General features: G+C 36.9%; 1 pseudogene; it reads right to left on the reverse strand.

Annotated features, from left to right (window-relative positions):
* Positions 1-1,589: 1,589 nt before the first annotated feature.
* LOC118895964 lies at positions 1,590-2,974 on the reverse strand (annotated as a pseudogene).
* Positions 2,975-11,517: the final 8,543 nt, after the last annotated feature.

Consider the following 11,517-nt stretch of genomic DNA (forward strand, 5'->3'; position numbering starts at 1 on the left):
TGAGCCATATTTTTGTCTTTTATTGTTTTATTGTTGTTGTTGTTAAGCTGTTTACTATGAAAAGTGAGAACAGATTGAAGAGCAGAAGTTGTCTTTGTCACGTTTTAGAGTTTTAGCTTTCACATTTATATCTATAATCCACACAGAATGTACATCTAGCTGTGGTGTGAGAAGATATCTGTCTTTTATTTTCCTTATAAGGAATGAATTTTCTCAGTTTAATGCTGCTGTTCTTGACCTACATATTTCCATATATATGTGGAACAATTCCTTCAGTTTTCTAATACGTTCCTTTGTTTTCTTTATCCCTGTGTTAATATTATACTATATATCTTTTTACATATTTTGTAAAGCAATTTTCTCAATATAATTCTTCTTTTAATTATTGTTAATTTAAGAACTTACGTCAAAGGTTTATAAAAGATTTTTGAATTTTACACACCCACAAATACAGACACAAACACCTATTAAAATTTTTATTAGAAGCCCTTTAAGTAGAACAAATTATAAAGTGTTAATAATCATGATATAGATGTATCCTTTTCATAAATATGATAGCCCATCCATTTATACATGGTCATTTTCATATATTTTAATAAAACATTTAAATTTTCCCCATAACTTTTATATATGCTCTATTAGTAGTTTGACACTTTATCATTTTTTGATAATTGTATGCAGTGTCTTTGTTTTTATAATGCATTCTAATAAGTATTTGCTACTGTAAAGGAAAAATTACAATACACTCTACTATCTATGACTGCCATCATATTAAGTAATATGTTCAGGATCTTAAATACTAATTTTAGAATATTTTAATGTTACCTTTGGGTGAGAGGAGAATGATGCTAGGGAAGTTTGCAAAAGAATTTCCAACCATATGTAAAATGTCTTATTTCTTTATAAATTCAAACAATTTTACCAAATTACTATATTCATTAAATTATCATCTGTATGTTACTATTTGTTTAATATATCTTCAGTAATGTGTTCTTAAAAGTGGAAGAGTAATATTGTATTTTACATGAGGGTTTAAAAGTGTATCATTCATAATAGTTTAAAATGAAGTAAATTATTATATCCCTTTCTGAAGTTTTGTATATGTTTTCTATTATATAGGTTCTTCGTTGAAGGGTATAAATAAGGCTACTTATGCATTTGCAGTGTCACAAATGTGATAACAATAGTTGAATGAAATTTAACCTTAGAGGTAAACATACCTGGTTCTAGTTTTTTTTTATTTTGGAACTTAGTGCTTTGTATTTACAAAAGAAAAATAATAAAGGAAAAGTGTGAAGCTAATCAGCTGGAGACACGGGGCAAAGGTGGGAATCTGGGGGAAAGGGTAGGGTCCTCTTCAGGGAGAGAAGGGGAGGGGCTCTGGCACCAAGGAAGCCTGAGGGTCCCAGCCTCTAGGGGCTTCCCCAGGGCCAGCCCCGCCCTCCCACAGAGGCTCAGATCAAGGGACCAGGAGCTGAGTCTCCCACAGCCCCCTCTGGTTTTCCCAGGAGCCTGAGTTCCCAGCTCCAGGGGTCTGGGATGGCAGGGGAAACTGAGGCCAGAGAGAGCCCATGGGTCCTGCCACCACTTCTCACTGTGGCGTGATCTTGGCAGCCTCGGCCGGAATAAGGGCAGTGAGGTCCCGGTTGATGAGGAAGACGAATCGCAGGCTGGCAATCTCCAGCACGGAGTTGTTGCTAAGGCGCCATTTGGAGCCACACAGCGCAGGCCGTCCATCAATGTAGATGGGCCGCCGGCCCTCACTGACAATGAAGTCACCATTGTTTTTCAGCTTGATGACACCTTGCTTCCGGGAGACCTTCCAGGCCGGACCCTCCAGAGACAGGTCCACGTCAATCTGGCTCTCCTCGGTTGCTCTGCCTACGGTGATCTTTCTCAAGCGCCTCAGGCACCGCCCCATGCGGCCCCGCAGCGCTGCCAGGGTCTGGCTGTCAAAGTCCGGAGAGCTCATGCCTGTGATGCTATCTACTACACCTGCCGCTTATGCAGTTCCTGTTCCAGCTGCCGAATCTCTCGTTTCTGGAGCCGGTCAGCCACTGTTGGCTCATGTTCTAGGACTTCCTCTCACATGTCCTTGAGCTTACTGTCGTCAGTCAAGTCCTCTGCATCGGAGAAGTTCAGCACTTGGTCCCTCTTGGGCAGCGGCTGTCTGGTCCTGCAACAGGTGATACTGCTTCATGAGCTGCCAATGGGCCTGCAGAGCCTTGGCAGTACGGGCCAGGTAGAAGGCATTGGGGCGTCTGTGCAGCAGGTCCTGGAGGTCTCTGAGGTGGGCTGGCTGGTCGATCCCACTTGGCTCAGCAGCTGCTCTTCAGCCTGGCTAAACAGGGCCTTGCTCTGGATGGCGGCAATGGCCTTTGGGTGCAGCTGTCTCATCGCCTGGCAGGCCAGCTTGGAGATGACAGGATCGTAGAGCAGGGCGTACCAGCGCTCCTGGACTTCCCACAGGGTGAAGCGGCAGCTGAACTTCACGCCCAGGTGGACAGATGTCAGGTCATTGGTCTGCAACACGGCATCGATGAGCAGCAGGTCGTCCGCAGGCTTCCAGCGGCCCAGATCCTTGGTCACCTGGAGTGGCTGTTTGCTCTTCTTCACACGCTCGGTGAGTCCAAGGGCTGGGGCTGCGCTGGGTGGCACAGGGATGATGGGGGCCCTGGACACCTTCTTCTTCTCGCTGGAGGAGGGAGGGTTCACTCCCGGAACAGCACCCTGGTTCCACCCCACTGGCCCCCTTCGCCCAGGTAGAGGACTTAGCCACGCTGCTCTCCACCAGCTCATCGTCAAACTTCTTTCTCTTGATGAACCTGGAGGAGCTTCTCCGTTTAGGGGTGGTGCCCAAAGCCTGTGACGAGGCCCGCTTCTGCCCTGTCAGCGGCGACTCATCCTCTGAGCGGATGGCAGTGCCTGATGCCAGCAGGGATGAATCCAGCAGCCCCTGAGAATCTTTGCCCATCCTCTTACAGCCCCAAAGCCACTGGTTCCAAACCACAGGGCTAGAGGGAAGGGTCCCACAGGCGCATCCAAGGATTCTGACCAGGTGAGCTTAGAGGCTGAGAGGAGATTCATTCCTAGGCTGCCAGCTCCAACAATTTCTCCACGGTGATGACGGCAGCAGCCGCAGGGCCGAAGCCGGCTTCCTTGAGATTCGTCTCCTTCCCTGGTTCTAGTCTTGACTGTACTGTTGTTTCCATGTAACCATGCCCAAATTCTTTAACTCTACATGGCTTGACTTAGTAAATTAGAAATAACAACATGTTTGCTTCATTTCAATGAATTTATCTAACAATAATATGGTACAACATATATAATTTCTGTATCTATAATAATAAACTGTACGAAGTAAAATTAATGTAATATTGGTACTTTGCAGAGCTCAGTTCAGTAAACATTTATTGAGTGCATGCTATGTCCCAGGTACAGAATTTGGGATAACAACAACAACAAAATCATAAAAGAAGGAAGTAGATGTTTTGGCTTAAGGTGCTTACATTCAAATCCTTTTAAAAGTTTTGGGGTGAGTGTTCCATTAAGAACACCTATTCACGGTTTCTAGGGCCTTAATCTTACAATCCTTCTCAATGTTGACAAATGATTTTGTGAGTCTGTTAGCATGAAAAGTTCTTACTAAATTAAAAACAACAGATTTGTATATTACTATTTTAGCAAAAGATGTTGGTATTCCTAAAAATTGAAACAAGATATTCAGTAAACTTACCTATTATGTGAAATAAATTTTATCTGATGGTGGGAAAAATCTAAAATACTATAGTAATCACTTAACTCATGACTTATATCATTCTTCCCCCTCCTTGGTTGAGTGTCCTTTCTCTGCACACAAGGTCAACATAACAGCGGTCAGCTAGAGAGTTGAATAGTAAAGATCAGACTATCTTTGCATAGTTTCTAAATTTAGCTTTCTAATCATTATAACTTCTCATAAGTTATAGCTCTGAATCTTTGGTTTTGATTGACAAGATATTTTATTTTTATATAGTAATATAGTAAAATATATAACATTATATATTATATATAATTTAGTAATAACTTTAATGCCTCTATATGAGAGCTAAACTGTGCCTCAAATTTCAGAAATTATGACTAACTGAAAATCAAACACAAGCACATATGTCCCATAAGAATCTCAATATGTACGTCCGAAGTCTAAACTCATTTTAGTTTTCCTTAAAAAATATTTCATGTCTAGTGTTCCTTATCATCAGCCTCCAGTCACTTTAGTTACAACCTGGATGGTCATGAGTGCCTTTCTTTCCTTTGACTGCTAAATGTAACTTTAAATCCCGTGGGTGCTCAATTCTAAATACCTTCTTCAAACATTTCTACTTATTTCATCCCCACTGCCCCTGTCCTACTCAGAGCCCCTGTCAAATTTCACTTACAATAACACTGATATCTTAATAGGTTCTCTGCCACCTTCCTGTACCGCCGCATTTAGTCTTTAGCATTGCAGTTAAAATGAGTTTAGTGTGTGCATTTGCCCTTGTTTCAACCTACTGTGATCTTTCAGACTCTCCAGGAGATATAAAAACTCTTGGTGATTGGGTCCAGCAAAGCTGTCCAGAATCATCTTGCTGTACTTACCTATGCAAACTATATCAGAGCCAGAATAAGCTACTCGTAATAGCCTGGCCATATGACTATCTGCCCCATATACTGTGTCTCTACCTGAATTGCACATGCCTTTTCTTTCATGGAAATTTCTACAAAGCCTTTTGCCATTTCTTAAAACAGATTCTCTCCTCTCTACCTCAATAATGTTTTGCTTACACCCCCAAAAGAGCACCAACAGGATTCCATTTGATTTGTTCTTTTTGCTTGGAATCTGAGATGATGAGTCTCTTTGCAGGAATTCATCGTTCTTCTTTAGCCTCTTACACAGTGCTTTGAGCATATACGTAGATATTTGCTAACTGTATGCATTAATGAATATGTATTGTGTTTTCTATTGTATGCTGTGTTTTTAAATTTTATTTAAATAATTTTTCTCTCTCTCCCTCCATCTATAGCTGTGGGTATATGTTTACATAAGTAATGAATAGTTTATTATACCACAATATAGAAATAAATGGGATTGCTATAATGCAAATCTCATTTAGAACCCATTCTAGGAAAGACTTTGTAAAACAAACAAAAGACATAGTACATACCAAATCATGAGTTTCTGAATTTCTTAGTATACAGTGTGAGCTCTATGTATATGGCAGGTAAACCAATTATTCAGAACATCTGGCCTCATCTCATATTGCATATACTTGCTATAATGTATGTAAAACAGAAACAGTAAAAGTGAGTGTAACACACTCATTTTTGTGCACATTCTTTGTGCACAAATGCAAGTCTGGCTCATGTTTATACCTCAGCGATTTTTGAAAGAAGATTAATGACATGAATATTTGCAAAGAAAATGTCTATGTGACCAACATTGGTGTGGTTCTTGAATATCAGTGTCACAGTGCTTTGCAACGGCTGCCATATTGCCACACAGCCCTATTTTGTGGAGGTGACAAGCTGTCACATGTAAGGTTTATTTCTATTACTTCTTTTGCTGCTTTAATTCACAGTCTATTTTCAGTGTCTCTTCCTTTCCTTTTCATATGTTAATTGCGATTTGAACCAATTAACATATCTAACAAATCCTAGAATTAATTTTTCAATTCAGACTGAGGCATGTATTCCTACTGAAATGTATTAGTCTTTTTTAATAGTTCAGTTTCCATTATTTACCTACATTTTGGAACAAGGTTATGCCTATAGTTACTCACTTTGTTGCTGACTCTGGCTTCACTCAATGGCCAATTTTAAGAACCAGGACTTTAATTACTACAATTGCAAAACATTCTTGTTAAGCTCTGTCTCTTAAGGCAATCTCTAATATTTCCTGAAAAGTCAGATTTTTGTACAAATACCATTGTGAGTTCAAATGTGAGATATTCTTCTGTTAGGTCATAGGAGTGGGGCTAGAGCTATGAAAACATGTATGAAAGGGATTTGGGGCAGGAACATATAGTTAAATTTTTTAATGTCTGAGAAGTCAGGGCTGGCAGGAATAAATAACTGCATCTATGCTTCACATAATACAAATACTATTTTATAAAATTGTGATGAACAACTGCACACATGCCAAAAATCATTTAGTTTCATAGAAAGCCTTTTATATTCATTTGGAATTATCAAGGATTTTATATTTACCATTCAGAGATAGTTTCTTTTTTTCAAACTTGAAATATAGCTTAAAGACAAAATAGGTCAAAATCTGAAGATTACGGAGTTGAATCACCTATAGCAGAGAGTTTTTAGATTAGCATTTGCTTACTTATTATGTATCCTATACCATTGTGATTTTATTCAGATGTGAGTAGAAGATAATGTTTGTTTACTGAAAATCTAAGTCTCTCTGAAACAATTTAAAGATCCACAAATATAAAATCTAAAATATATGAAAGCATAATAGACGATGTTCTGTTCACTATCCAGTCTTCATTACATCAGGTAAAATATGATCAATTGCAAACAACAGAAAATCCAACTCACACTGACAAATGACAAAGGATATTTAGGTACTTGCCTCATGTTCTCACAAAGAACAGGGTCCACAGAGATGATCTTTTCCAACTCACAAATCACTAAAGACCCAGATTATTTTAGAACAAGTGACCACTCAAGATCACTGAAATTATCTCATTTCTGAACTCTTCTAGATGCTACCTTCATCCACAGGCTGGCTTATATGGTAGTAGTAAAATTGATGCTGCAACTCGAAGATCTCACATTCCTTTTACACACTGTCCAGAAGAGAAAACTTCATTTTTTTCAACCATTACCCAACGTTCTGGGCTTGATTCCATTTAGAATAATTTAGGATCAGATTTTGAAGTGAAAACTTTGCAAAAAGATCTGCCATCATGGTCCTTCTAGGAGATGGGAGATGGAATCAAACTCACTCATACTACAACACTGCAAAACAATGATGTAGTAGCAGATGAGTGAAGCAGACAACAGTATCCACTGTCTTCCTAAGATATAGAGACATGGTATTTAAAGATAAGTCACTGCAAAAGTCTGAGATAGTAGTCAATCAGAACCTCTCTCTAAATATTTTATCGTCGATTATTTTCAAACTGCAAAACCAGTAAATGGCCATTGCAACAAAACAAACCGCACAAATGCAGACGACTAATCTGCGTATTTACTCCAATGCAAACCTTTACCCTATCAAGTCAAAAAATATTTCAAAAGTAGATTTCCATACCAATCAGAGATGTGACTAAAAATTATATTCAGTTGAGTGCATAATACACATCTATTTTTATGGAAAAAATACCCTCTCGTTCCTTTTTATAAATTTAGTCTATTATTTTTGGCTCTTTTATTGAGAAGTAAGATCTATGTAGAGAAAACTGGAAAATGTAAGAGTCCAGTGTAATATGGATTACTTAAAATCATACCCCTTCTCCAAAAAGAAAAACCCTTCCCATATCATTATCACCTAAGATAAGAAATAGAACCCCAGAAGCAATCCACTTTCTCCCACCAAACATAAATCCATCAGTCTCCCTAAAGGAAATCACTATCTAGGCTTAAAGTAATCACATCTTTCTTTACAAGATTATATCTGAATATGCATTACATTAGAGCTTTGTCTACTTCCAAACCTTTTATAAATGAATATATACATTAAGTATGCTTTTGTCTCTTTATTCTTTAACTCATATATTTATTAGATTCATGCATTGAAGACATATATTGCTATAGTTTATTCATTTTCCGTGCCGCACAGCATACTACTGAAAGAATCTATCATATCTCTAGCTATGACTAGCAATACATGAAAAAGTAGAAATTCCAGCACTGACTGTACCATGCATGATTGGTGTTCATCTCTGTGAACCCAAAACACATCCTGAGGAGAAAAGTGCTTTTAGGAAGCTGCATTTGACAAATTCAGAGCCCTGTGATTAGTGATGCAGCTTTGTTGTGGTTCCTTATTAATAGCATACTTTGCTAATTATGAGTAAAGCTCAGAGTTGAATAAGGCTTGTGTATCATGAGTCTGAAATTCAGCCCTTTGTAATGGTGCCAAAATAAAAACAATAACTAATATTTATAGTGGTTTTATATGAAGTAACTTTAATAATCATAACAACATAGAGTTTAGGACTACTATAATCTCTGTTTTCTAAATAAGGAAATGGAGAGCTTAGATAACTTTACCAATGCAGTATAGCAACTATGGACTGGAAAGTAAACCAAGACATCTGGCTTCAGAGTCTATCTCTAGCAGTGTATTATAGTATTGTTAGAATGCCTTACATTTTGTGTTGTTCAGCATAAGAGAGAAAAACCTGTGGAAATATAATTTGTGGAGGAACTTGCAACATTGATCAAAAATTTCTTTTTTCAGTTGTCCTGGGTCTTAAGATGGAGTGGGTTGAATGGGAAGAGTTGTCATGATTAGAATTATGACATAAAGTTATTCTCATTCACAGGATAAAGTAAATATACATATACCATCACATACTTTCTATTTATTCTGTATCTGGAATTAAAATTAATTTTCATATACTCTAGTGGTTCACAAAATAGGTCAATATGCAAATTAATATTTTTCATTGTTACTGTGACTTTTCACTTAATCTGAAATACCACACAACTTGTTCTACTGTACATGGAAGTTCTGGGTATATGAACAAACAAGAATATATAAAAATAATAATTATCTAGGACTAAGCTTTATTTTTATTCTTCTTCTATGTCTCGTTATATTTTATTTATGCCTGTAGTTACAAATTTTAATGATACAATTACCTTGTCTTCCTTTACACGTAATCACCTGCTGTCTCATTCTCAATACCCCGATGACTTTTCTGCTCTAGACCTATCGTGATGACGGTCCTGCCGTAATGTTCATCTCCACTTGATCTTATTCAGTCTCTTTCTTCTTTTTCTTTGTCCATATTTTTGTTCTGTGTCTTATGATCTAGCTGTTTGGCAAACTGTCTTATATAAAAATGTGTCTTTTATCCAGTTAAGATTTATAATCCCAAAAGCACAGATTTGGAAGAAATTCTTAAAGGTCTGTTCATGCAAACATGCGTCCAATATTTTATCCTGGTTCTCCATGAGTTAAAAATCACAATTTTATACCAAGACTGGTTCTTGTATCAGTCAGGGGCTTGGCAGCAAACAATTCACACTTGTAAAGTAATTGAGACAAATTTAATAAGCAAAAGTTTTAAAAATTATGAACAAGGTTTAAGACTACCAATAAGATATCCTAAGGCTATGAAATAAGGGAAATTTTACCTTCCTTAGCCCTGAAAATATAGGGTAAGGATTCATTCTTCCCACCCCCTAATCTCTTTCTGGAGTTTCTTATTTTCCAAATCCCAAACATAAACCAAAGGATTAGGGAGTTTAGTCAGAACAGAACTGTTTTCTGGAACACAGACCATGATGGTGATGTATGGATGGTGGAGTTGGAACAGATTGCAGAAGGTTTCCAAGAGAAAGATTGAAATCCTTTACACATTTCTAAAGTTGGAAAAGTGTATGGATGAAGAAAGTGACAGTCCTTTTGAGTGTGTACCATTTTGTGAAGAATGTTCTCTAGTTCAAGTTTGAGCCAGTTTAGATATCATGCTGTTTTGAAAATCTGTTTACCTTATAGAATATTTGTACCCTAAGAAACAGTATCATTAAAGAGATGAACAGTTTCCAAACATTACAAAGCTAGCACACACACAGTGTGACCTATTTCTAATAATTATTGAACATTTTCATTACGTGGTAGGAGATTTTGAGGCATTGCATCACTACACCAATGTAAATTGCAGTGCTGAGACTTGAAGAAGATGAATAATTCTACTGCTCTTTGGAGAGGTGTTTCTATAGATATCCCTTTTTTTGAATGGGAAAAGAATCTTCAGGACTCCCATCTGTGGATATCAGTATCTGCCCCAACGCTTGAATGCTATTTGCATCTGACATCATTTTTGGCCACTCAAGGATTATATCTTATTGTGTTTTTTTTAATATACTCATTGTATGCATATTAAATTTCAGTACTGTGACCATAAGCATCAGTGATAAATATTTACCTTATGATTCCTCAGAAATCAATGCCTATTACTGAACTTTAATATCTAGATGGTTTTGTGAGAAGTTTTCTCATTTTGAAACTGTTTAATCTCTTTCCCCCCAAATTACATTATCGTTATCATCATGGATGTTAATAGTTACTTGATAATAAGCACTTACTATGTACTAGGCACTGTATTAACTGCTATATGCATATTTGATATTTACAGTAGTTCTACAGCTCAGTCCAGTGTGGTAGCCAGTAACCACATGTGGCTATTTACATTTAAATTTAACTAAAATTAAACAAAATTAAAGTTTCAGTCTGACTAGTGACATTTCAAGTGCTCAGTATTAGTGGACAGAGCAGATTTAGAACATTCCATCATCACAGAAGATTCTATTTGGCTATTTAATGAGATAGAAATAGTAAGTTACCTGAAACTTTAACCACAGCTATCTGATTCCTGAACTACAGTCATAAATTTCATATTATACTGTACGTTTCATGACAATAGAAACCATCTCTACTTTGTTTGCAGTTTTTTTTATCAGAAAGTCTATGCATAGTAAACCATGAATTAGTGGTAGAAGAAATGACTGAGCAAATTTAAAAAATCAAGAAATATTACTTAAAGCTAATTATATATCTGGAACTTCTATGGAAAGTAATTATTCAATATCTGATTTAGTGTATGACCTTGTGTAAATTGTCATGTCCTCTATCCCTTCAACACAGTTATTTTAATTCCATACATGTTTTGTGTTCCTCTCAGAATTTGAGCTTTGTTATAGTACCCTATACCCACAAATTGATTTCCCCACTGAATATACTATATTTTTGTTTTACATTTTGCACATTGGTTAACTTTGTAAGATGTAATCCATCAAAATAGCAATCAATTTAGACTGAACAGAACTTGCCTTCTGAGTCTGACAAAATAAAAATGAACTAAATGTTTCATTACTATTCCCATTGGATTTTACTCGTGTATTTCCAATACCCATTTATTGCTGTGACATTGTTTTATCAATTTACAAGTACGTAGCCTTCTCACTATGCTCCCCTGACTATTCACTGTATCATCCAAATTTGAATTATGCAGACTTTTCTTTCTACTATGTTTCTGTAGTGCCCTGAAAATGGCATAAATCTTTTATTTATATTTAGTTCTTCTAGAGACTCAGCAATTTCACAGGTACTTTTATTCATTGAATCGTGTTCAGGGAACAGTTGTGGATATTGGGAACTTCTCCTCCTTCAGTGCTTGTACAGCATTCGTTTTGATAACTAATGTGCATCTGGCATTATTTTTTTAGCTTGTGTATATTCTTCACCTTGAGAGGCAGCTTTCAACAACCGTCAGAGAGCAGATTTCTCTACAATCATGTGGATTTGTA

This window comes from Balaenoptera musculus, chromosome 5 (assembly GCF_009873245.2).
Source record: "Balaenoptera musculus isolate JJ_BM4_2016_0621 chromosome 5, mBalMus1.pri.v3, whole genome shotgun sequence".
Taxonomy (NCBI): domain Eukaryota; kingdom Metazoa; phylum Chordata; class Mammalia; order Artiodactyla; family Balaenopteridae; genus Balaenoptera; species Balaenoptera musculus.